The sequence below is a fragment of the Corvus brachyrhynchos genome, unplaced genomic scaffold, assembly GCF_000691975.1.
Source record: "Corvus brachyrhynchos isolate BGI_N302 unplaced genomic scaffold, ASM69197v1 scaffold229, whole genome shotgun sequence".
In the NCBI taxonomy this organism is placed as follows: Eukaryota; Metazoa; Chordata; class Aves; order Passeriformes; family Corvidae; genus Corvus; species Corvus brachyrhynchos.
In genome coordinates this window covers 8,806,010-8,833,271 of record NW_008240042.1, presented here as the reverse complement: position 1 = coordinate 8,833,271, position 27,262 = coordinate 8,806,010, and the positions used below count along the sequence as shown (strand labels likewise).

At 43.0% G+C, this 27,262-nt stretch overlaps 1 long non-coding RNA gene across 12 annotated transcripts; it reads left to right on the top strand.

Moving 5' to 3' along the window:
* On the top strand, window positions 1-27,262 carry LOC108449103. Of its 12 annotated transcripts, XR_001865220.1 has the most exons (7): window positions 1-83; window positions 3,742-3,849; window positions 5,401-5,522; window positions 13,197-13,299; window positions 13,384-13,497; window positions 22,279-22,320; window positions 22,810-25,842. It is a non-coding gene; the product is annotated as an uncharacterized LOC108449103 (long non-coding RNA). The 12 variants fall into 12 exon arrangements; XR_001865218.1 differs by having other exon boundaries at window positions 13,384-24,384; window positions 25,801-27,262; XR_001865221.1 differs by lacking the exon at window positions 22,279-22,320.

Genomic DNA, 27,262 nt, shown 5'->3' with positions numbered 1-27,262 from the left:
CCCTGCCCTGCCCGGCCGCCACGGAGCGCGGCTGCGGAGCGGGCCGGAAAGGCGGAGGGGCGGCGAGCCCCTGCAGTGCCCAGGTTTGCTGTGTTGTTTGTTTTGTTTTGTTTTGAACAGGGAAACGCTCACTTTCAGCCCGCTGTGATTTACGCACACGCAGCTCCAGGCGCACCTGTGAAGCGCGAGGGCGAGCGGGAAGGGGCCGCTCCCCGTGTGCCGCTCCGGCCCCCGCCCTGAGGGAAGGGGCTGCAGTGCCGGGCGGGGAGGGGGGAAGCTGCGGGGGCAGCCTGAGGCAGGGCCGGAGACCCTACGGAAAGAGGGAGTTTGGTTGATTTAATGTAGAGTAGCGTGAGGAGTGACAGGGATGTACTCGCCCCCTGAGGACATCAAAGTGGGGGAACGGCAGCGAGGCAGAAGAGCTGTTGGAGCTTACAGAGAAGGCTGGCACAGGAACAAACAGGTAGAGAGTAGCCATGCATAAATTCAGCTCTGCAATTAGAAGGGAGCCACCAGAAAGTAACATTTCTGGCACAGCCTCGCTGTAGGAGTGGGTGCATGAAATGAACCAGGTTCTAAGGTGATGCTTTATCAGATTGCTGTTGGACTAATTATTTAACACGGAGACTGTCCAGCTGGGAATCCGTGAGCCTGGAGCGGGGCAGGCTGGCTGGGGGATCCCCCCCCCAGCCACTGCCACTGCCTTGGGGGAGGCAGAACAGGGCGAAGATGCACCAGAGGTGCTTCAAAGTCACAGGCAGCTGCACCTCACAGCTTGGTGAGGCTTGAGGTTCCTGCCAAACTTCACATTAAGAAGTCACTACAAGTAAAAATGGCTGTGAAAGAAATGTCCATCTAGTAAATGGTCAGTACAAATTTCTGCATTATCAGTACAAATCAAAGGATTTTAGTCCCCTCTTCAAGCATGGATTTGCTGTGGAGGAGTGCAGAAGAAAGCTTTATAATCTTATTTATCCCCATGCAACACAACACACATTGCTCATAATGGATGGCCCTGTCTCACCCCTCTGGCCCCAGAGCACTGTCCTTTGCTTTGTCACCTGCGCAGCCTTGAGCCTGAATTTGGCCCTGCTGTGCCTATTGCCCTCACAGGCTACCCCAAATGGGAGCCCTCAGGCTGGAGCTGGTGCTGAGTTAGGAGACCCATGCCCTAGTTGCACATGAAACCGGGGCCTGTCCAGTCCTCTGAGCCCTGGCTCAATGAACCTCAACAAGGGTATTTTAATAGTGTCCCACTGAGCTATGTGTTTTCTCACTTGCCATGACTAGGACAAATGCACTTCAAACAGCATCCCAAAAAGAAAAGCAGCTAAACCCCCCACTACTGTAGCCAAACCACTGTTTCAGAAATCTTTTTTCTTTAGTCTGCTCTTTTCCTATTAAGTCTCTCCAATCAGGCAAAACTAAAAATCCCTGTTACGCAAACAGACTCTCACATGATTTCAATTCATGGAGGTAAAAATTACCCAACACAGGGATTTTTCATTGTGTCACAAGGGCTGTAGGTCACTCTCATGCTGTTTTATTTATTGGAGTAGAAAGAGCTCCGGGACCCCATTCCTCAGTGTGACTCACGTGATATCTCCAGTGTCAGTGTGCCCTTGTGCTGACTGCTTAGGAGCAATCTGCTCTCAGCTCACCAGAGCACACAGCCTGTGGTCCTGCTTGATTTTTCCCTTTGCCATGTTAGTGAAAAACATCCTTTTCCACTTCAGTTCTCCCAAAGCCTTCAGCTTTTCCTGTTGGAGGAGCAGCTTGCACATGCAGCATCTCAAGACAGTGTTACTTTAACTCATCATGACTGAAGAAGAACTTGCAGAGAGACATTTTCTGGTTGGTGTTGCAGCAGGTTTCACCCCCGGCAAGCCCGCATGCAATCTGCACCATACCCACCTATTGCAGCAAGGCCAGTGCCACACCCAGCTCAAAGCTGGTAGTCTCATCTGTAAGTCCATCATCACTTTGCCATGGCGTGAGCAGTTTGTAAGAAATGAATCTGTTTCCCTTTGCCTCCAGAGACCGAGCACAGAAATAGAGGCAACTCATTAGCTCAAGATCGCTCCATTCTTGGTCACTTTTCAAATATTCTCCTCTTTGAGAAAAAAGCTTTTCATTAAAGATGAATAGTGAAATTGGAGATAGTAAATTGAGCAAGAAACCTCAGCAGCAGCTAGAACTGTGGCCTGCCTGTTCTTCCTACCACTACCGGATTTTAAACAGAGCTTGCATTTTTCCCTCTGAACAAGGAAGGAAGGAGTCTGGAAATTAATTAAATGCAGTAGTCAGCTAGCCATGTAGATACAGCCTATCTCAGAATTACTCAGGCCCTTAGTCTCATTTAAATGCTAATGAAATGCCTTAGGTGTCAGGTAATGGGCACTGCAAAAGTGACAGAGAATATCACCTGCGGTGGTGAAGTACAAAAAGGTACTTGTAAATGGAAAAATTAGCCCATAAATTATGAACAGATTAACAATGCTCAGTCGAATTATTCTTAATTAAGCAGCACTTAATGTAACATTACCTTTCTGTGTGCTAAGGCATTGAACTACAAGCTGTGCTTTTACTGCACTGCTACTTTCACTTTTGCTTTTCTTCCAGAAGTAAAGCTAATGCAAATATTTACACTCAGCGTATAACTGGTGTTCAGCACAAAGTAACCTCTCTCTGAAGAGGTTAATGTGAATATCATCTAGAGCCTAACAGCTTATTTCCAGTTCCAAGATAACTCTGTGGCCAAAAAATGCAATAAATTAGATATGTTCTATGTGTTTCTGAGAGGCAGGGGCTGCAGTCAGCTTTTGACAGGGCAAGCTGTTACACTTTGGTCACAGTGAAGCCCAAACCACCTAGAACTGGTATCACAGAAGAACTTTTATTTTTCTGTTTATTTGGTATTTTGTGGTTTTGTTGGTTGTTTGTTTTGTTCCATTTTTCTTTCTCCTGTCCCTCTTTTGGAAAGATACCTAGGGCTGAATTGCATCCTCTCTCATACATCGTGACTACTGCAGTAAGTCCAGTTAGCCCAGTGTTCGCATGGGAGGAGCCATGTGGTTGGGCACAGAGTGGCTGGCAGGGGGTTCAGGATCCAGCCAGCTGCGCAGCTACACCCACCCAGTTCACTTTGGCTGGGACAGCTTTGTCAGCCAACAAAAACCCCATGGGCAAGTTTACTCTTACTTTCCACCTTTTTTTTTTTTCTCTCCCCTCTTAGAGCCTTGTTGTCCCTCCAGCTGTGCTGACCATCTTCACTTGTCATCAGCCCATTTTCACACTGAGCATGTTTTCTTGTGTTATTTCTTCTGTAGCTGTCTTCCTCTCCGACAGCAGTTCACTCCTTATCTTGGTGATCAAGAAAGCTTTTAAGCCTGTGCCTTTCATCAGATTGAAAAGTTAGCAGTGTTGGTGTTCCCACTCTAGCCGTTGAAGTTCTTAATGTTATAAATGGATAGTTAGTCTTTTTTGTACCCTGATTTCTTCTTTATTTTAGCTAATCAAGCCTTCTTTAGTTTTTCCTTATTGGTGCTTTTCTTCGTAAAGAGAAAGTAATGTTGATTAATAATATACTCCTTATTTACAGTGTCTCTAGAATCCTGGCAAATTGCATAAACAGAGGAAATAAGCGTATGTTATTACTGGACTCCTTTGTAGTGACTGAGCGGACACATCGGAGGCTGGTCATTCCTAGCTCTAAGCTAGGAGTATCTGTTTTGTTCTCAGGTAAAAGAAGGACCACCTATGTGGATGCCACAGCCCATGCCACAGGTTAAACATTTCCACCTTGTGAGTCCAAACTAACGAAACAGCAACTAAACCTCTTCATTCCAGGTAACACAACTAACCTTTTCAGAAGCTTAAGGTTATGTACTTATCTCGTTAAACCTGGCCCATTTTAGGGACTGAAATCAATCTGAAGCTTCTCTGAACATCACAGCCTGAACAGCTTCATCCTTAGCCCTGCTGTGAGGCATTAGCCTCATTTTACAGATGGTGACCAGAGGCAATAAACATTTATACATGCAAGGAATCAACTGTCAAAGAATTGAAACCAGTTCTTCCAAATTCCTTCACAGCTACTAACAACTAACTACTGGATTACTCTACCCCAGGCTGACATAGCCCTTTCTGCTTCTTCAAATGGAGCAATACATGGGAAGAAAAAAGGAGGGGGGAAAAAAGGATCAGACTTCACATTTACCATTCTTGACAGAGTCAAGCAAGTTAGAGGAGTAATGCCTTCAATCATCCCTGTTCTTACCTCTTGAAGCTAGCTGCCTGCCTTAATTTCCTTTTCCTTAACGGCAGGGAATGGTTAATGCAGAAACCTGTGGCTTGGTGTGGTTTAATTACAGTCCATCAGCCTTGCAGGAAGGGCTTGCTGAGTGATGTGTTTGAGCTGTGTTTGAGATTCATGAATACCAATTAAAGAGGGTTTGGCAGGTAAACAGCCAAACTTTCAGAGTGATCCTTGCAGTTATTTATATTAATTAATGCCACGGGAGAGGAGGTGCAGCTTTGCCTATAGACTTGTGTGTAACAGATTGCCTTGGCGAGGGAGGGCACGGGTGCAAGCTGCAGCATGAAGAGCCTGGCAGGTCGGGAGCAGCCCGGCACAGGGGTTTGAACAGACAGCACAGGAGGGGAGCAGGCAGCTCCCCTGCATTATTCCTGCCAGCACCAGTCACTCACAAAAGCACAGCCTTTTTGCAGGGTCTGTTCTGCTGTTCAGCCTGGGCACTCAGCAGATGCCATTTGGGGGCTCATCACCACAACCTCTTATCATCCTCAGGTCAAAGCACTGCAGCCAGTTCACATAACTGAACTGGTACAAAAATGAATGTCACCCAAACTGGTGACATCTCAGTGCATCAACAGGTCTAACAATACATTTACAAGTGTATGGAAATAAACTAAGGAAAAAAAAATCAACATATCTTTCCTGTTACGTTGATTTAGCTGCCCTGGATTTTATAACTGCTTGGGTAAAGCCATACAAAACCTGTGCATATAGAGAAACCTCTCTAGGCCTTTGTAACCACCTCTAGAGTTGTTTGGGTTTTTTTTCCCCAGAGAAACACAAAATAGGCATGAGAGCAGTTCATGCCTGCAGCTCAAGGTCTGAGAGCACGTCCAGGAGATCTTATTTTAACTGCTGCCCACAGAAAATATTGTATCAACTAATAGCCATTCCCACAGTAAATAAAATACATCTAAACTTTACTGACAGAGGAGAAAAAAAGAAGCAGCCAGCAGAGGAGCTTATATTTATAGATATTAAGAATTTGAACCAAACTTGTACACACCAGTGTCATGTTTATGTGTGAATTATTTTGCGATGATTTATTTGTGAAAACACCGGTTCCTTCTTGACTTTGCAAGGTTGGCTGCCACATAGATGTGGGTGTCACCCCCAGAAGACTGAAACCTGCATTGTGCCGATATTTTTGGCTGAAATGCTGTACATAAATCAAGACGAGCAAGAGGGACAGAAGGGACCACAGGTATGTAGAAGCATCCCTCACTGCCAGAAACTATTGTGCCCTCCCTGGATGGATCCAGGAGTCACACAAACTGAAGTATCATCAAGCCTGAGCCTTTTCCTGCCGAAATGCTACAGCATTTCTTCCCAGTTGAATTTACATCTTAGAAGTGCTTGTGCTTTTCTGGTCCCAGCTGTTCCCATCGGAAGGCTGTTCTTGCCCCTGTTTGTTTTAATGGCCAGCAACCTGCATGTTATTTCCAGACTAAGTTTAGTCACATATGGGTTTAAATAGTTCTTCTCCCTCACTGACTCCTGGGTATTTTTAGAGGGAAACCATATCCCCTGTCAACCTTCATTTTCCTGGGCTGAACAAGTTGAGATTGCCTTGGCCTCCATTTGTAAGGAAAGATCATGGCACTCCTGGTGATCTCAGTAGCCCTTCCTTACACCTGTTCGGATTTGTATTTTCCATGGGCATGAGACATCAAAATCATACGTAGTGTCCTAAGGACACCTTATTGATGTCATCTTCTGTCATGGATTTAGTGTTTCCACAGGAAACATCTTGACTGACATGTCCCAGAATGACATTTCCCTTTCCAAAGAAAATCATGACGGTGCTCCAAAGGTGCTAGAGAATTGCACAGTTGATTAGTTTTTTTTCTATTTTTTTCCATTTTCAGTTTACTCATAAATGATATCTGTATGTGTGCTTTTGTTATCTATGCTTCTGAATTCAACTCCGTTACATTGTTGTTCTTCCCATAACATTTTTCAGATCTTCCTCCATCCTAATAGGACTTTTGTCATCCACAAATGTCATTAGCAAACTTGCACACTCTGTGCCTAGTTTACTGATGAAAACATTAAGCCGGAAAGATTTCAATACCTTTTGATTTTATAACCATATATTTATATAATTACGTGCAATTATGTAAGCAAACTCCATTAACTACCTTTCTGCCTGGTACTTTTTGTTGCCGTCTTCCCTGCTACAGTCTTCCTGCTCACCTTGCATAAAAATGATGGTTTTGGCAGTGTCAGGATTGAAGGAGGACATCAGATGCTGTCCTGAAGCCCAGATGAATGAAATCTGACACATTGCCTTTGTTTTTAATCTCAGTGACAGGACAGCTGTGAGGTTAGTCTGACACAGGCTGCCCTTGGCAAGCGCAAGAAGCCGTGCTGGGAGGAAAGTGCAGAAGTGCTGCAAGCTCTGTCTGGAGAGATGCTCAGACCGGAGCCACAGGAGTCAAAGGCTGCTCAGAGGTCTGAGTGAAGATGGAAACAGAGCCAGTATTAAATTATAGGGACGTTTCACAATGCCTTCGACACAAAACATTATCGTACCAATATTCGCAAGGCAGCAGAAGCAGAGAAGTTAGCAGTGTCATAGAATCGTAGACTAGTTTGGTTGGAAGGGATCTTAAAAGGTCATCTAGTCCAACCCCGTGCAATGAACGGGAACATCTTCAACTAAATCAGGTTGCTCAGAACCCTGTTTGTTTCAAAACAGGATAGGGAACAAAAGAAAGAGGGAGAAAACAATATTTTAGAGTTTAAGGCTGTTAAAGCGAGGGTAAAATACTCTCTTAGACAATTTAAGGAAAGAGGAAAAGAAAGAAAAAGCTGTTGTTAACTATTTCTCATCCATGCTTCCTATCAGCAAGGTGGTCACCTAACATGGATAAATCAAAACTATGGATATCTGGGTTATTCTCTGAGCTTATTTACTATACCCACATATGGAAAAATGTTTCCTGTGGAGGTCAGGCTATATATAAACAACTGCAAGTGAAGCAGGGCCTAATGCAATTGGCTTTACAAGCTGCCTGTCCACAGCATCTGTGCAGCTACAGGTGGGACATGGAGTCACATTAATCAATCTAGGGTTAAACAGGAGCTGACAGTACTTTGGAGGAACATGAAGTGCCTGCAACCTATTAGCTGGGTACAGGCCTGCACTTTCCCTCTCTTTGCATGAGAACCACCCTCCAAAGGTCAGTGATACAATCCTCTCGCTCTCTAAGCTTTCACTCTACAGAATACATGAGAGTGACAGAACATTGACATCAATCACTTTAGGCGTGGTGTACGTGTCGAAATGCGTGACACAGGTTGCACAGCGGTACCTGCAGTGTCTGTGCTAAATGACAGAAAAATATATTAAGAGACTAGGTAAAGAAATAGCTAAAAAACTGGTGGAAGGAGAAAACAGTGAAAATGAGAGGGAGAAGAGTGAAAAGTTTTAGCCACCACCTATTGCATCTAAACTCAAATTGTTTCTAAAAATACAAAAGCAGAAAGCTGCTAGGAAATGTTGATGCCAGAAAGCTTTTAGCAAGCAAAGGTGCCCAGTTTAACACTGGGCCTTCAGATCTCCAGGGTTGAATCTTACAGCCATGTCCTAATGCCACTGCTCAGCTCCATCTCACCTTGACCAAAAACTTCAAAGCCTATTAAAATCAAGTAGAAACTTTCTGTGGCTCCGGCTCCGAAGTTTAAAATTGGCACTGGACTTTGTCTCGCATTTCGCCTCTTCCCCAGCCCTGTAGCTCGATACCCCTCGTTAGCCTGCTCAGGATGGTTTCTGTCCGTCTCTCTGGAGACCATTTGTCACCCAGGACTGCTCCAGCCCCTGCTTACTTCGTGGAGAAGGAATTTTGGCACCAATTAGCTGAAGTGAGTTTCGGGACCTTCAGCCTGTTTGTTTGACCTCTGGAAGTAGGTGGCTAATTCAAGGACAATGGAAGCTGTCGTGTTACCTGTTTCCAACATGAAATCAATCAGGGGAGAGCGGGAGTGAAGTCAGCCTTTCTGTTTTGATAAGAGGGTGTCCAAAGATCCCTGGAATGAGTGGAACTCCAGCAGCCACTCGGGCACAGGGCCGCCTGCTATTTATACACCCGGGGGCAGGGCTGGGGAACAAAGTGGTTCTTCTGCTCCTGTTTTATTTTTATTTGCCTGAAACTGAAGGGGAAGGGCACAGCTCACAGCTTTTATCATCCAGAAGTATGCATGGGCAATTTGAATTGGTTTTTTCCCCTTATAGTGAAAAAAAAAAAAAAATTACCAGTATAGCCTTATGTCATATATCATATATATATTTATATCATATTTTACATAATATATATATCATATATATTATCATTAGATGTCTAAATATTGTTTCAACTTTCAAAAACAGACTATCTCTAAAGACAACCTTTAAGTAAATGGAAAATGAATCCAGTATCGCATGTGTAATGATGATGTGCCTGGTCTGTGCTCCAGGTGTCAGGAAACAGCAGATGGCTTCACTCACAAACTGGGTGCCTTAATGACACAGAGGGACAGGGATACCAAAGTAGGACAGAGAGACATGAGGCACACACCAGTTCATATTTTATATGGCAAAAGTCAAAGTAATGGCATTCTTGTAGAGTTTAATTCACGTGCAGAACTATGCTTGAAATTCAGTTATACACGTATTTGTGCTAAGCCCCTTTGGAAGCAGATCCAAGTCATCCCAATGTTTGGAATTTTTTAAACCAGTTGGAGACCTAAGTTAGTCATTGCAGTGTTTTTTTGCCTTTGAGGAAGGGAGCAGTAGCACTTAATTTAGTTTAGAAGTGCCCTTTTCCTGTTGACAGAGATAAGCTCCCAGAGAGCCTCATCCAATTTTCCCGTGCTAAACATGACAGAAAAGAGTCTTTGGGAAAAGAAGTCCAGCACAAGACCCTGGGGAACACTAATTGCAAGCTTATTTTAAGCATCTTGCATGTTCTGAATAGTTTACAAGGCTGTTCCAGTTGCTGAGAAGTCAGAAGTCTTGGTAATAAAGACCCCTGGGAAACTGATCCATCAGTTTTACAAGTTTACAGTGCTGCTGGAAAAGGGCCAGTGAGCTGGTCCCTGGAAATGAATGAAATATTTCTCTATTACCTCATATAGCTTGCAACACCATAGTAGCTGAGTAACTTGCAAGTGTTACTGCATTCGTCCTTGCAGTATCTGAATAATCCGGGGAAATGCAAGTAGAAGCAGCTATAAAAATATCTCCACCTCTCTTTTGTGGGCAGGGTTTCCACCACTCCTAGACCAGCAGGGGAATGTCTCAAAAAGCTTCCCTCCAAGGGGCACAACCACATCCTAAGCATGGACCCTGTTCCTCCCCCCACCCCAGCCTGCTCCAGGCCTCTGCAAATGGGGCAGCAATGCTCACCTAACCTCAGTTCGTTTCTCACTGGACTAGTCAGTGGACTATGACAATTTTCTGTGAAGACAAAGGCACATACAAGAGTTACCAGATTAGCCTCTATGGGCTTGTTTCCCTCATCCCACAGACCTTTGGGACAGAGACATGAACCCAACATGTGGCAAATGACACTTAGGAGCCATAGGTGCTTTACATTAATAGCTACATGACCTATAACTTAGGCCTTCTCATAGATTATTGCCATTATGCTATTTTTAACATTAGCAGTAACTGGGTACATATCTGTGTTTTCAAACAAAAGCATGGCTCCAGCCCAGAGACTCTTTGCAAAACAATTTGCTGCTCCTTCCCCCTCCACCTCCTCTTTTCCTTCCCTCTCCACCCATAAAGTTCACATCCAAATTCAGTTATCTCTGTTTATCTGACAGGAAGTGCCAAAGAAAAAAAAATAATTGATGATAGATTTAAGAAAATAATACATCATGTATGTAGTACATACACACCATAAAATATTTTACAATGCCATAATCCAAAATATGTGCTAGGAGTACACTAATCAGACTTATTTCAGAACAGCTGCTTAGAAGAAAAAAAATATGAGAAGGGCTGATTGCAAACAGAGAGAACTGAGCACATTTTCCACGTCTCACCAAAACTTTTGCAAAAAATTGCTTCTAACCATCTCTATTTATGAGAGGGGAAAACAGCTTGAGAAATTACTTTTTTCCATCTTGCACAAATCAGAACTTGACTTGAGAAACAATACACCCTGTCCTGCAGCATTAGCCTTACAGCCTCGGGCACTCAGCTTGAAATGCCTCACAAAGCAAACAAACCCTTCTGGAGAGAACCACCTCCTTATCTATTCGAAGAGAAAGGAAGAGGTAAAGGATGAGTGACAGCAGGAAACTCACATTTCATTCCAGTGACGAATTTTGACCAGCTTTTCATTCCTTGCGCTGGAGATGCAAGTGCTTAAGAGGACCACAAAGACAGGGATGAGTGTACACAGCTCCTTTTAAGGAGTAGGGAAGCTCTTTTTGGCAAATAAACGTGTTTCCACTGTTGCTCAGTCATCAGGATCACCAGACAGAGGGTGTGGGTTTATGTTTTTTTCTTTTTTTGGGTCTGTCTAGCCAGAGTTTTGCATAACTTCCTCCACCCTGTTTCACTGATCTTTCTGCAAGGATTTGAGCAGTTCATCTGCATAGTGTTCTGTCTGACCTGCCCAGTGATTTCCTAGGAAGTCAGGAATGCACTGTGTAGGTGCTCAACGAATCCAGGGGCTGGGGCAGGTCCCTGTGTTGCCAGGGACAGTTCTCATCCTAAGAGCCAGCTAGTGGGGCTGAAGCAAGGTGGGCACACCAAACTGTGGCTGCCAAAACTGGGGACATCTCTGGTAGACAGGGATTGTAGTCAGTCACTTGAGATCCTGTTAGTAAGGTCTGACTTAAGAGCAAATATGTGGGGAAAATGGTGAGCTTAACAGCCATATATAGTTACTGCAAGCCCTGAAATATGCAGGACTGCAAGTAAGCTTTTCATATGATGGAGGTAGATACAGATGTGAATGAAAACTATGAAGCATATTGGCAAAAAATGGTGCTGTCAGACTCACTCCACAGCTCTCCTGGATACGCACAAGAGTCCCTTTGCTAGACTGCAGAAATGAAATAGATTTTATCTCCCTAAATTTCAGGAAAGCATCAGATCTAGGACTGCCTGGTAAGCTTTAAACAAACAGCAAGAAAAGAGGATGGCTACAAAAAGGAAAAAAAAAAAAGGTTAAATCCTCCAAAACTAGGAATTTCAAAGAAATGAATAACTGTAAAAGCATTGAGAAGGGATGTATGTGACTGCGGAAGGGCTTCTTGCAAAGTTACTCAGAGTGAATTTTGAAGCAGAAAGTATTGGATGTCCCATTGGCTGTGCTAATGCCAAAAATCTGTTTTCTTCTTTTTGATGATAAATAACCTTAGGGGGGTTTTCCTATCCCAGGGAGAGGGCGGAATAAATTAAGGGTGGAAATTGGCAGCCTTGCAAGACTGAAATCTTGGAGCAAACTCTAGAGCAGCTGGGACAAGGCAACCTCACTGATGCTTCTGGATGGTGTTTAGTCTTTTTACAAAGGACTGAGAAATATGAGCAGAATAGGAAAGTAGCAAACAAGGCTGTGCAACAAAAGTTGCCTTGCTGTAGAAAAAAATCACGTGTAAAGAAAATGTATGAATAATTTTATGTTATCACTTCATCTTTAAAAAGTGCGATATTGAACATAATCTTTAATCCTTGAAACATTTGAAATATCAGGAATAAATTATTAGTTTATGGCCTTTTGCTCTTCCCTATATCTTTGGAAAGTATCAATGTCTGTAGCTAAGGACAAGATACAGGATGTATCATTCCAGTAGCGATCATTCTTCACATTCAGCTTTATTCCAATGGATACAAACCTCTCTTGACCTTAGCTAAATTAAAAGAAAGAACTAAAGCAGGAGGTTTAATAAAAGTAACATTGCATCAGGTGCACAAACTTCCTGGAACGGCTAAAATTTACAGATGGAGTCATGGATTTTGGCAGAGCACTGGCATGTTTTGATGAGGTCACCAAAGGTGTAAAGTGACTGCAAAACACGTATTTGATTATCTCTTAGATTTATAGAGGATTTGCTTGCTTGGAAAGAATTTTTAGAATGATTGGCATACACAATTTGTGTAAGCTAACGGTGTTGGGATTTTATATACAATTCTATTTATATACAAACTGGGGGGAGTTCTGCTTCTTGATCTAAGCTCCCACGTAGGCAGGGGGTGCGAGTCTCCATTTGCTGCCTGCACGTTCATTTGGACAGAACTGCACTGCAAGTGCCAAAAGATCCCACAGCAGAAGGGCAGCATTTTACTCCCACTGTAGACTGTCAGAGACCCAGTCAACAACCAGCATGGCAGTAATGGAACTGCTCTACTGAGAAATGGCACAGGCCAGCAAGAAACTGAGCAAGATTTATTAGCAGCCTTTATGTAATGGATGCAGAAAACTTTGTGTACTCTTGTCCTAATAATAGCCTCGCAGTGACGAAGGGGATTTAATGGAAAGATAGCTGCAGACCCTTCGTGCTTTAAAAAACATCTCGCAGTCTCTGAGTGTCTATTTCTTTGCTTGTCCTCATCTTCCACTTCCACTCAAAGCTATGTTTTGGCCATGTACATGTGCATCCACAAATTCCCTGAGGCTTAGAGTGAAAGCAAGGAAAGGTATTTGCTGTAAGATGTAAAGGGGACAGGGTGGAGCTACTCTGATGACATTAAGTTATGAACCCTCCTCCAGAGAACAATGTTCTCTTCCCAAGGTCTTGCCCCCAGCCACTGAGGTGAAAAAAAGCTCACCTGGTGATAAAAAGGATTGAACAAAATCCTCCCTTTTGCCGTAGCTGTTCCTCAAAAATTGATCTTGAGCACCTTTAAATGGAGCTAACTGCTTTGTTCACTCTGCAGATGAGTAAAGCCACTCCAAAAGGAACAACTCCAGAATATCTCAGCAGGAACAGAGGAAGAAAGGCAAAGGACTGAACACAAACACTTCCCACTTTAGAAGCAGGTATTGCTTACTAGAAAAATGCTAAGAAAGAAGACCATGTCATAGAGCTTTTGGGCTTTTTAATTTTGTTTTTATGTGCTAAAGAGTTCCACAAGGATGGAAACAACATATGGAGGGAAAGGGAAACAGACTGAAGATGAGGAAGCAGATGAGGATCAGAGAAATGAAGCTGTGGAGAAGACATCATGGGGTTTGTAGGTAAGTTTTTTGGATTCACTCCCTGTCTGTTGCTCTCCAACTGAGGCAGCTAAGTGAGAGGCAGCCCTGTCATCCATGTACATAGATAGTTCAGAACAATAGAGATAAATAAATTAAAAAGTAAGCTCATTTCAACTGAATTTAAAGAGGAAGAATGCAGCTGAGAAAAGGCTGAGCTAATGCATCCCATAGGTCCACAATAGTTTTTGTGTATGTCTTGTTTTAAGAGAGATGTGCAAGGCCCATTGTTAGTTAAGGACTATTTTGAGAGCTGGATCAGAGGCAGAGATATGGACAAAGAACTGAAGAATGACCAGCTCTACGACAGAGGACAAAACATAAAGAGGGAAGTGTGATTTTTTTCCAACCCCTCCTCCAGAAGCACTGACCTTCCTAGGTTTACTCAGTGTTTAGTTGGAGTCATTCTGAGGACCACATTGCCCACCTTCCCTGTGGCTTTGTGAGGCACAGCCAGCGCTCAGCAGCGCGTATGGCTGAGAGTTACCACCTACAGCCATTCTGGCTGGGAAGGTGAAGCAGACTGTGGAGAAACATCTGTTTCTTCATCAGATTGGGAGATACTAGAAAAAACTCTCAGAGTGGTCAGGCATTGGAATAGGCTGCCCAGTGAGGTGGTGGAGTCACCATCCCTGAAGGTGTTTGAGAGGCATCTGGTGTTGGGTGATGGTTTTGTGGTTATGGGATTACAGTGGCAGTGCTGGGTAGATGGTTGAGCTTGGTGATCTAAAGGTCTCTTCCAACCCTGATGATTCTATGATTTGGTGAAAAACTGCTGTTTAGAAACCATTTTAGTTAGGAAGTAGCTGCAGAAACTGGATGCTAACTGCAGAGCATGACACAGGATCACGTCAGCTAGCGCTGTTTTACGTGACAGTTCTTTTCCTGACAGGGCTGGCTCAAAAACAGTTTCTCCACTTAATGGTAATAGAAAGCTGTTTCATAATTTCCAGCTCTTTAAGCCGTATTTTGCTATTTATGGCAGCATTCTCTGCCCCAGATGCTGCCATCTTCTCTGCTTACAGCTAATTTCTTAAGCACCACAATTTCCTGAATGGCTTCTTCAGTTTTTTGTTTTCTTTTCTTTTCCAAAGGATAAGTGTATTCTTGCTGTCTAATCCAGGATTCACACCACTCAGCAAAGGGGATCTGGGCTTGGCCACACATCTACTTTTTAGACTCCGTGAAGAGAGTCTGCTTTAATTTCATAGATGCTATATTAGATTTTATGTTAAGTATAGACTGTAGTTTTATAGCTGCTGCCACTGGAGCCACACTTCTTTTACAGCAGGGATCTGAGGTATTGCCAAAGCTGGCAAGGGAGGCAAAAGGGTTTTCTTTCAGCCCAGGATCCACATTCATTTGTGAAATGTGATGTTATAGAGCTTTATGAGCTGAAATTATGGCTAGACTGTGTGGGTGCCAGGATTTGCAAGTCTCTCGTGCCATTACAGCTGTCACCTGCAAGAACTGAACAGAAGATTTGGAGCATCTGTTTGGCAAGTTTATTCCCTAAACACAAACAGATGAAACTCCCTCATTCCTAGGACCTCCAAAAGTAGATCTCAAAAAATAATATAAAAATTCTAGCCACCTAAAGTATATTGGAAAAAACTCTTCTCTTTAGTATTAATAATTCACATATGTTCAGGAAAATAAGTGGAAAATAGATAAAAAGGATTCTCACTTTTTGGAGTTTGCCTCTTTCTGGGTGCCACATCCATCCTTTTAACCGTGGCACTGAAAATGACCAGGAGGGAGAGAAGAAGAGAAAGCCACTTTTTTCATTCTAGACAATGATTCTATCTCCTTTTGGTCAAAAACAAGACCCTTTTTTCCTCCAAGGCTTGGAGGATTCAGTAGAGGACAGTGAAGTCATAGCAGAGGCAAAAGCAGGGCTTTTTTCCTGCCTGAGGAGTTTAACATACTTGAAAGTTATTGGAGGATCTTCAGCCCCTTACATTTTTCCCTGTTCTCCTTGTAATTTTTATGTTTGGGAGGTTTTTTTGTTTAATTTTAAAATAATTTTTCTAGTGGGTTCCCTGCCCTCTTTGGGGACAGAAAGTTTCTCTTGGACCAGGAGGCCAAGTTGTGCACCAGGTACACTGCTGTTCACATCTCAACAGCAGAAAACAGTCTCTCTGAACAAGAAAGTGATTCCCATTTTATTTTAGGGGCACTGTGGGGAAAGATTTGTGCTGAGAGGAAGAGAAAGAGCAACAGAGAAGAGAAAAAAATCCTCAGTAAGATCTAACTGATAACTAAAAAACAGATAAAGGAAAAATTCTATTTCACTTGGTATTTTAATAATGTTTTCATTCTTCATAAAAGTGGGCTTTAAAAAATAGCCTTAAAAATCAAGTCTAATCCTGACATGATTTTTACTGGACAACCTGAAGCCTTGCCTAGACTTGTCTGAGACTGGGATTTCAGAGACTCTTCCTGGCTTTCCTATAAAAACTCATCAGGATCCTGGGAAGCTAGATCCCGGGAAGCATTGGCTGTAGGTTCTCAAATGGGTGTGTTACTCCTGGGACAAGAAACCTCACTGATGACACCTAGTGTTTTCCCAAATGCCAGGAGAGAAGGCTCCTCTGAGGGATACCCAAGGGGCCTCTCCTCCCGCCGGCTCTGCTAATAAAAGCCACTGGAGGTGCAAGAAGTGGTTTATACTGATCTTCAGCAGAAGAAATGGGCTTCTGGCTGTGGGTGTATAATGAGCCTAAGAACAGAAGCTTCTCTTTTTACCAGTTTGAAAAAGCAGTTCTAATGAATTTAACAGTGGCCACTTTTAGCAGCAGATACACAACTGTGTTTCCTGACACAGCTATTCCTATTTAGCATCTGTACAATGGCACAGTGGGAAAAAAAATTGGAGTCAGACTTTTCAGCTAATATAAAGCCCTCGACATTAACATATATAGTATGAAGTCCAAAATCACAGCTAGGAAAAATATGGATTGGAGGCAAGTCTGTCATACAGGAATCCTGCTGCTTCCTGCCAAGTGACAAGTGGGAGGTTTTGCTGGTTGTGAGGAGCATGGTGTAAAAAGTCAGACGTCTTTGTTGCCATTTCCCCATTTTGGGCAGGCAGAAAATCAGCCAAAGCATTTGAGAGGATCATGAAAGAATGAAAGAGTGAATGAGTTTTCCCAAATCTCTTAATCCTCAGATACCAACCCAAACAATCAGGACCAGTCACATGTATTGCAAAAGGCCGGTATCCAGACTAATTCCGTCAGAGTTACAGACAGTGGATAAAGTTTTAAAACCTTCTTATTATTTTCTTTAAGCAAAAAATAATAAAAAAACCCCCAACATGTTTTTAAAGCATAAGAGAGGAACATTAACACTAAGACTAACTGAGAAGGGAAGAGGGCAGAGTTGCATTTGTCATGCCCCGTTGCACACAGAATCCTGTAAAATTCAGCCTCTGTCTGCAGATCCTGAAGTCAAATGGACAAAGGTACAGAATTCACACATGGGAATGCAGATACTGAGAATAAATCAGCAGAGACATTTCAATAGAGGTCCAAGGCTGGCAGAGCAATGCATTGGCACAGGCTCTATTTAACAAATGAATCCTCAGGGCAGCATATTTCTGGGAAAGCTTTTGGTCGTTCCTTTCTCACCACTCCCCTGCACCCCAAATGAAGTGATGACTGAGTATTTACAGCCTGGCTGTGTCAGAGGGTTGACAGTCCTGCTGATTTAAAGCACAGTTCTACTAGGAAAAGTGGCTCTGTGAATGATAACCTCATGGCTTTCTATTTATTGCATCTCACTGATTTCCAGTTCATTTGAACTGGAAAAAGGAATACAAATAACTCAGCTAGGTTGGGTTCTTTCAGGTTTATCTGTCAATGGCAATTAACAACACATGAGTCAAGCTCTGTCTTTCCATAGCTGAGCAAACAAAAGCTGAAAGGTTCAGTGTAGCTTTCCTACTTTTGCCACTTAAATGAAGAAATGCCTCCCTCCAGAATACAGTTCCCTTTTGGCAGCCAGATGCCCTGAAACCCTTCTCCTAAAAGGAGAGGCTCCAGCATCTCCCCTCCCACATAGCAGAGGAAGAAGGGGATGCTGTACTGCTTATTTCTTGCTTGTTGTAGAGAAAAGTGAACTTGAGGCACAATTTTAGTGACTGTTCCCCTCTACTGTTTTTACTTAGCTCACCTCCCTGCCCAAAACTGCCGTACACTTGAAATGCCCATTTTTCTTTCACCTTAGCCCTACTCGACTAGCTACGTATATTGCATGGCAAAATAAATCACTAATAATTCCATCAAAGTAGGTGAAAGCATGCCAGCAGAAAAAAAAAGAAAAAAAAAAAAAACAGTCCAATTTTTTTCCCCTATTAATCTGGCCCATGTGTTCTCCATTTTCTTTTCCATTAGGCAAATAGCCATTGAGTATTCGATGCTGTATATAAAATATTGCAAAAATGTAACCAAGCAGCTCAGTTCAGCTGCTCAAATCATGCAAGGTCATCAGTATTTTAAGACTGTCTCTCAATTTGCCCTTGATCACATTCTGAGGGGGGCTAAGATTTCATGCACCAGGACCAGAGCTGGACACAGATGGGCCACAAAATTTTTGTTTGTTTTTTCTTTTATTCCATTTTTGCACAAAACACCTAAATGCAGAAAACTGTTCTGAATAGATTTTTTTACTTTGGGGTCTTTTTACCATCAAAGTAGAAAAGCCTGGATTTCCTGTTGCTCTCTTTCCTTCTGCTCACCCTGTTCACTCTGCTACACCCAGAGATCCTTTTCCATCAGTTTGCTTTGTTATATTGCAGCTTTTCAAAATTTGGCTATGTTTAGGAAAACATTGAAAGACAGCAAAAGGAAAAATGATAAAAGGGAGAACTGCCAAGTCATAGATGCAGTTAACTGTTACCTTCAGTGAGGAAGCATGGAAAACAAGAATGCATTTTAAGGTAAATACTTCCTTTAGAAATACTTCATGAGAACTGAGAGACAGGCAATCCATTTAAAGCAAAGCTTTAACATGCTTAAGGAATCTCAGCTCTGCTTTCTCACAGGGAGCTGAACTCGGACTTTGACCTCCAGTTCCTCCATCTCTCAGCTTTAGGTAACAGATGGGATTGTGAAGAGACTCTTGAAGCAATATTTACTAGTCAAAAATGAAAAATAAAGGGGTTCTGGCAATCCCTAAGGAATCCCATTGTTTCTCTTTGGGCAATATGTTTTCATATATATATAGATATGTATGTATATATATTTTTTTAAAAAATGAGATTCATCTTGAAAGAGCTCAGTGCAGAACCAGCAATTTGATTTTCACTTTTCTTTGCTTATGCTCACTTTGCATTTAGGTTTCTCCTGCAGGTCAGAGCACATGAAACTAGGAATGGAGAGACAAGCAGCACTTCAAAAATGTCTGGTTTTAGAAGCCCAATTGCTCTTCAATTAGCACATAGCTCTTTTCTTAATAAACTCCCTTGTATCTCTGGACACAACCAATGGTGATTTGCATTTTCTCCCACAAAAGACAGTGAAAGCAATTAGTGGAAAAGTGAGTAACTATTATTAATAGTTACATTTTCTGCCTGGGCTGGCAGGGCCAGTGGGGCTGTAACAACCACCAGCTCACAGTAAAACAACCTACAGCAAGCTGCTCAGCCAGACAGAGCACCAGGGAGAAATCAGTCCCTCCAACAGATTCTCCCTCATTGCATCAGTCAAGCTTATGTAGAAACATGCAGCATTTAAAGGCCACATTAGCAGACACATCCTTAGACTGCTGCAGGGATGATGTCTACAATCACATTATCTGCCCCCTCAGATTTACCTGATCTTTTGAATTGTTCTTTGCAGTATACTTGAAGGATTTCTTGCTTGACTGAAACATTCCATTATTTATTTCTTATAGGAAACAAAAAACATTATCAGATTCAGAGCTCTTTCTTTGCAAGAGTCCCCTCACAGCCCCAATTAATAAGGGGAAGCAAAATCACTCAGGTGTTGCCTGATGTTAACTTGAGACACCTGCCATGGTGGCAAAGCTGAGCAGAAGAGTGTCTGAAAGAAGGGCTGAAAGCAACTGTGAATTATTTTCCAAGTTACCCTGCTGTGCCAGTTTTAGGCAGTTTTCATCCTGCCTCCTGTTAATCTGCACTTGCTTCTTCCCTACTGTGTTCCTGCTTGCTGCTCTCTTCTGTGCAAATCTTCCAACTTTCAGCCACAACACTAAAACGCTCTCTCACTTCTTGGTCCATACATTTCCTGCTTTAAAATGCCAACACCTCTGCTTTTGCCCACAAAACAGTGTAGTTCTACTATTCAATAGCTTTTAGCTATACCATAGCTTTCAGTTCCATTGCATATTCATCTTGAAAATTAAATTTTAGCAGGCAATGATCCCTGCTACTTTTCCCCTGGACCAGGCTTTGCCAGACACTTTCTCATTATGTCACTTGGATTCAATTTCACTTTCCTTCAGACTAAATATTGCCACAGATACCCAATACTTTCACTCTGCTATATAAAAATAGAGAGACCTTTCATCCACTTTTTTTTTTTTTCAATTCTAGCACTGTTCATATGCAATACGACAGAAACTTTTGCTGCCAGCGTTTCTGGTTTCTCCCCAAACTCCCAACCAATTGGTTGCATTCAGACAGCTGGAGTCTAGCCCTGTATTATTAATGTGAGGAGAAGTGTTTCCATTCACCCTAGTGCCCAGGAGCTGGATGTAGCCCCTGCACACCTGAAATCCAAGAACACCCCTGTGGCATGTGGCACAGGACATTCCGGGAGCTGCAGGCCACGGCCTCCTTTTTAATGGGCTTGTTTCCTCTCAGTGCTTTAGAGCAGCAGGAGAATAAAAGGTTATGTTTGTAAAAAATATCACTGCTTCAAATTGCAGTAACATATGTGGCTTTTCCCGATATATTGCCACTAAAGGGCTTTACAGCTTCCCTTGCCCATTACCTATAAACCAGCCTCCTTGCTTCCACTGCCTCCCTCTTTGGCTGCTAGTGGAATTGGGAAAAACTGTTTTACTGGCAAAAAAACCCCATAAAGTAGGTGTGGAGACACCCGTGATGAGTACTGTGTAGAGAGGGGCTCAGTGGGACATTGATATTTAGGCATGACACTAAATCCCTAAATTAATCTTGAGGAATTGAAGAAATACCTGAAAGACTCTTGATGTGGAAAAGAAGCTACTAAACTCAAGGCCCTTCCTGCCTGCCTTTGCAGACAGCCACCTGATGCATAGCTGGGTGCATTTTGGGCCATAGCAGCGTGAAAGCACCCAGGATGCATCCAGCTACAGGAGCTGAAGTCAGTGATTGAAAGGCTTTTTTAGGTGCATTTTCTGTGCAAAACGCTTTTCCTCGATAGAGGTGGCAGCAGCAGGGTGCAGACAATCACCACAAGGTTTGACAGTCTGTTCAAACACAAGTCATCCTCCCCAGAGGTAAATGACCCTCTTTTACTCACCTCACAGTTTTCTTGTGGGGCTACAGCAGATGCTGTGATACCAATATAGCCATGGCAGCAGCACCTAGCTGTAAGCATTAGCCAGAAAGAGCAGCCTATGGAAAAGAGGTGCTGTAAAATAGCCCATTACTTCATGGAATGGATTCCAGGAAAACACGTTACATTTTGATTACGGATATTCAGAGCGGGAACTGCTAGTATGGCACTTGAGATAAGGAAGAGGCCAGATAGACCTAAATAGCAAAGCTTGGTATGACTTCTTATGTAATTGTCAGCTCCCCATCACCATGAGGTCTGCGTGTCTCGGGCAGCTAAAAATAGAGCAGCTTCCCCTTGCCTTTCTCACCCTCCAGCCTGCGTGAGGAAAGACCTGACTCACTCACTTGTGTTCGGGACAGCCCTCTGAGCCCCCATGGGCTTTCCTTTCAAAGGCAATATAAGAATAATATTGACTTTGTAAGAGTATTTTCATAATAGGATTTTTTTTCCATGTGGCACACTCGCAAGATGCTGGGGCTTTCACGGTCATTGCCAATGTTTGATAATACTGAGATGAGACATTTGAGTTCCTTTGCATAAAAGGAAACATCCTATAGGCTGGAATGGAAACGTGGGTAAAACTTCTTCCAAGCTGCTTATTTAAAAAGTGACATTCTTTGAGAGAGAAGACTTGGAAACCCTGCCCCTAGAAATACAATGTTTACATTAACTTCTGGTTACTGCCATAAGGCATGCCAGATTAAGGTGTGAGGATAATATTAATTCATTGCCTGCTATTTATTCATGGTTCCTGGAGAGGGTCCCAGGCATATGTTTTGGTGACAATTCCAGCTGTGCATTTGAATCTATCACTGAAATTCATCATATTATGCAGATAGAAATACTAAGTGGCGAAATTTGGACCCCAGTTGAGATCCAACATCTCAGTTGTTTCATTGCTTGGATCTTGAGGATTGTTTTGTATTTCTGATGTAATACATACAGCTGAAACCCAGATATTTCAGTGACTTTGACCACATCCTGCAGTCAGGGAGTGTGAAGTGTCTGAGTTTGGGCTGGAAAGAGGAGGAGACCGCCACAACACTGCTACTGTCTGCTCAGACTTCATCCCAGCCTCTGCCTCTGTTAAATGAGGATAATTACACTTTCTTGCCTGTCAGAAGAACTGGGAGATGGCCCGTTGATAAGTTATTCCTCACAGTGCTTGCCAACTGCTTAAATATAGTCTGTAAATATTTTGTGAATGCTTTGTAACTGTAAACACGTCACATTTCTGCTCCAAATCTTTCAGATTTTTGCACAACTCCCAAGGAATGCTGTCACAAGAGCAGGGGTAAGAGGGCAGGGAACTCTGGGGTGGGACAGGAGGAGACAAGGGTCCAGACAAGGGTGTCTGGGGCAAGGACAAGGACAAATGACACAGGATGTCCTCCTGGGATGAGCAGCCAGAGCAGCTTTGCAGTCAACCCAAGGTATTCAGTGGTTTCATTGTGTTCCTATGCCAAAGGGACAGAGCTCCTGGGTTTGGACACTCACCTGTGAGAGGAAACAATGAGTGGAGATGGTGCAGCCTCAGTGGGGCTCCAAGAAAGGTGCCCACCAGGCAATGATCATCCATTCTCCCCCACCCCACAAGAACTGGAGGGCACCGAGTGAAGTTGCAAGCAAAGGGAGGCTCTGTTTAGTGTAAATCCCAATTAAACTGCAGAGCCAGTGGAACATTTTCACAGTTAGGCTTTTGCATGAGTCCCAGGAGCAATTTCATAAATCCATGGAAGAGAAGAGGTCTGTGAAAGCTTATTAAATACCATTTCTGGCCTAGAATCACCAGAAGTTCCTGGAGAACGGAGCAGGAAAGTTTTGGTACCCATTTTGCTTCTCTTTGTGGTTACTTATTGCTGGTCACTGTTGGAGACAAGATACTGACTCAACTGGACCCTTGGTCTGAGTATGTATGCTTTTTTGTTTGGTTGGTTTTGTTTTGTTTTGTTTCTGTGCAAAGAAAATCTTGTTTCTATCTATTCAGGCTGTAGAGACAAGCTTGAAAAGAAGGTCAAGACTTAAGAAAATTCACTGTGGTAGTCCTCTGCTTTTTACCCAATTTGATGATAATGTTAGAGTCTGGCTTGAGTGTTTGTCATCACTTTTCCTGGCCTTGCTGTGTCCACTGGAGTCCAGCCCCAGATTTTAGGAGCACAATGGAGGGGACTTCCTTACCACCTGCCTTTGACCTTGGCATCTCCATTGATTCCCACCTACAGACTGATTTTCTCCCTTTTTTTAGCTTGGGTTATTGAAACTGCTGATTTTTCTGTAGCCTGTGGCAAAAGAGTTTTCAGTATTTTAACAGCAGTGATGTTCCAGAAGTGCACAGCCACCTTTTCTGAAACAGAGGCATGTGAAGAAGAGACTCAAACCGTCAAATTTTTAGGGTGGTTGAAACCTACCCTTACACAAGTTTGGAAACAGCACCTCAGTCGAAATGGAAACATGCCATGGGAGTTTCTGGAAATTTTAGTTGTTAATTCTTGCTGGAGAGGAAGAGCTTTACCCAAAAGCATATATCTTGGTACATCAGGAGCACCAGAGCATGGCAGAACAACCCAATCGTGAAGGACCATCTGCCAGGCACCCTCAGCACAGCTCAGAAGCTGCTCCAGGAAAAATCATCACATAGGAGAAATAAATCCAGACCTGCACAAAACCAAAGGCTTTCTGAGTAAGCATCCTATGCCAGTAGGGATGCAAGCCAAGGCATCCATGAGAAAAAAAAAAAAACAAAAACCCCCAGTCACTCCCCAAACAGGCAAGATAGTAAAACCCTGAAAAAAGAAGTCTTTTTTTCACTTGCCCATTACCCTTGGCCTTTGCAGACCAGACCATCTGTCAGCCTAAAGTCTGGGGGGACAAGGCATGTAGGAGAGAGCCCCAGGAGCTTGTCAGGGAGTTCAGCACTTGCTGCTGGGCTCTGATGCACCAAAATAAGGTTTTAAGCTATACTGTGATGGAAAGACAATTTGGTGCCAGGAGGAAAAGGCCACACCACCTCAACTCCCGGCCCCAGAAAAGTGTGTCGCTTTTGTGAGGAGGGAAAAATAACACAACGCAGGCTCAGCCCTGCCAGGCAGCTGAAGTTCAAGTTATTTCCACATTACAAAATACCTTAGGGGACATGCAATTTTTCCACTAAAGTTTACAAAAAGGATAACAGAGATCCTACTGGTCTCTTGGCAGTTTTCCTCCTCAGTGAATGAGAAGCAGTTCCTTGCTCAATGGCTGTGCGTTGTCAGGAAATTGACTGCGTTTCTCCAGCAGGACTCCTGCTTTGCGACTCTCCTGACAGTCACACATGCGCTGAGACTCAAAGCAACGTCAGCCTGTTTAAAACCATCAGCAAGTAAGTCATCTCAAGGCATTTTTTAATAGTAGGATTCGTTTCTGTGGGTATTCACACTTTTAAGGAATTTATTATCATTCTACTGGAGCAATCAGTGTCTGAGACTGGCCTCTGATGGCTGTCACTGACACTTCACTTGAACATCCTATTTTTCATCCCAGATGTGTAAAGAGAGTAGTCATATCCCCCTCAGTCATTGTCTCCTGGGTGTAACAAGGTGAATGAAGTTTGCTCTTGTAAGAGAAACTTTTCATCCCCATTTTCTCCACATGTTGGTGCCCAGAGGGTCACAGCGACCCAAGCATGAAAAAGCTGCCAGTGACTCTGAGCTTATTTCTGTTGGATTGTCCATAGATGGGGTTAGGCAAAAAGACCTAGTTGTATTGATTTCTTGGGTACAGATTTTTTATATCTTTTATGAAGATGGAATTGGCCATTTTGTTGCTTCTGGTGGACCAACAGTTTCCACTCTAAGCTGCTGTTTTTATTTGCTTTGCATTTACTGAACTCAAACGTGTTCAGTTTCACATTTTCCACACTTGTAGTTTGCTCTGGGCTGGATTTTTTTTTTCTCCATCTCAGGAAATAGGGATCATTTGGTTCCAAGAACACGCCTGTGGAAAATTAGTTGTTAATGTTAAATACATCCATCTGTTCCTTTGAAGAGATTTGCCACCTGCTTGCAGTGGAAAAGAATCAGAAATTTGGCAAGGAGGAACTCTAGGGAGACATCTTCTTCTGTCCACATGAAAATCTACCCACACTGAGCTCCCTCTAAATGTCTGGAAAATACCATTTTCATATGGCACCCACTAGCACACATCTGGCTGTTCCAGGGGAACAGACCTGCTCCTTGGCATGGAGGGAAAGGGGTGGGATGCATCATCCTAAGGACCATTGTGGCAGGGCACATCACCCCTCTCCCCACCACAGGTGGCCGGTGCAGATAGGAGAGATAACCCAGGTGGGCAAGGCCAGTGGGTGTCATCTGCTGGCGCTGAAAGGTCTGCCAGCTTAACAGATGTGGGTAGAGGTAAAAAAAAATAGGTGACCAAAAGGTCTGCTTTAAACTGTAAAAGTACTACAGTTTATCACAGAGACAGAAGTCTTCTACCCACACGCCCTAAAAGTGTGTGAGGCTTCTCCCTGGAGCCTGGATGCAGATTCCATGGTTATTTTCCTGGGAATTGAGGGAAAAAATTTTGATGTGTGCTCCATCAGGAACTGGAGGGTAAGAAACATTGGATCCTAAGTTATATAATTTCTTCACTAGCTGTAAAATTAATAGGTACCTTTAACCCCGTGTGTATAATACTAGTGCTCCCTTTTGTCTTATTCCTGTGTAGTAATAGTCTGTTTTAAGCCTTATGTCTGTTAGTTTTGTGTCTATTAAATAAACAATTTGTTCTATACTAGGCAGAATCAGCCATTATTAAAGGACTTGCGAATGAGAGTGGATCTTGGGGTGCTGGCCTCCTCAATAACACGACTGCCTGCTGCCAGAGGCCTGGGCAAAAGGCAGGGACTTATCTAAACCCACATCATCCATTCATGACAACCATGCACCACTGGTAACAACAGCAGCCCTTCTCCTCACCTCTTAGTGCATATGTCTTTGGCTGATTGAATCCAGAACAAGGTCCTGAAGATGACAAGGGTCTTCTGGAGCTTTGCTTTAAGGTGAAGAATGCAGCTGACCTTTTAAATAAAAATGCCGGTGTGATACATAACTACAAATATTGAAGAAAAATGTTTCAGAGTAAAAAATGTCAATATACTGTATAATTCACTAATCCCTACAGACGTTTTCTCTCAGGGGATCTTACAATGAAATATTGGCACCAGGATTGCTGGCACACAGTCATCTCCTCATGCTGGCACAGGGGAGAACCGATAACAGTGGATTTACACCTGGCTTTGACGTTTTGCAGTTAGCTTTTCATGTCCTGCTACAGCCTGTAGCACTAACAAGTACAACCAGAGGGCATCCCAGACACACCATAAAACAAGTAAAATATGTGGACAGGCATCTGAACTCTTAGTAAGCCATAATGTATGTTAATACATGGGTAAAAGTGACAGGTACAACAAAGGCATCCCGGCACCAAACTTTTCACCTAAATTGTCCATTCAAGGTGCAGACAGAGCATTGATCACGGACTGAGGCTATGGATGAGGTGCAAAGCTGGGGGGAAAGTAAGGAAATTAAAAAAGAGGGTATTTGCCTCCCAGCGTTTTCCGGTTTTCGCACATCACAACACAAACTTTTTTCAGGCAGTGGGGTGGAAGGGGTTCCTTGTTCAGGTGCATCTCCTGAAAGGAGTGAAATGGATGAATGTCTGGGGACTGAGTGAGCTTTCTGAAAGAACATCGTGTTTCATACCAGCCCAAAGCTGCAAGATTCATTAAAATTCAAGTAAGTAAATTTTCTTATTTGGAAACTTTATCTAACCATTGATTTAACTATTAAAAAATACCGTTGTCCGTGATAAAAGAAAATGTTTACACTTATGGTCTGGATTTTCTGTTACTCATGAAAACTGGAACACATCCTATAATTGTGCTATACAGAGTTTTAGCAGAAACAAACAATTACTGATTAACTTTCATTCAGATTTAGGACAAAAATCAAAGTCTGCTGTCAGAGTTTTGATGTATTAACTCTGGCTATTTTTTTTCAGTTTTGTTCACCTGATACCTGACATCCCAGTTGAAGTCATTGTATTTCAAAAGTAGCTGAGCAACTTCAGGTTTTACCAAGTCAGTGAACTATAAATTTAGATGTTATGCACTCAAGCAGGTGAGTGCTTGCACCTGAGCAGCCTAAATGACTTGAAAATAAAGTCATATATATATGTACCTTACTATTAACTGGACA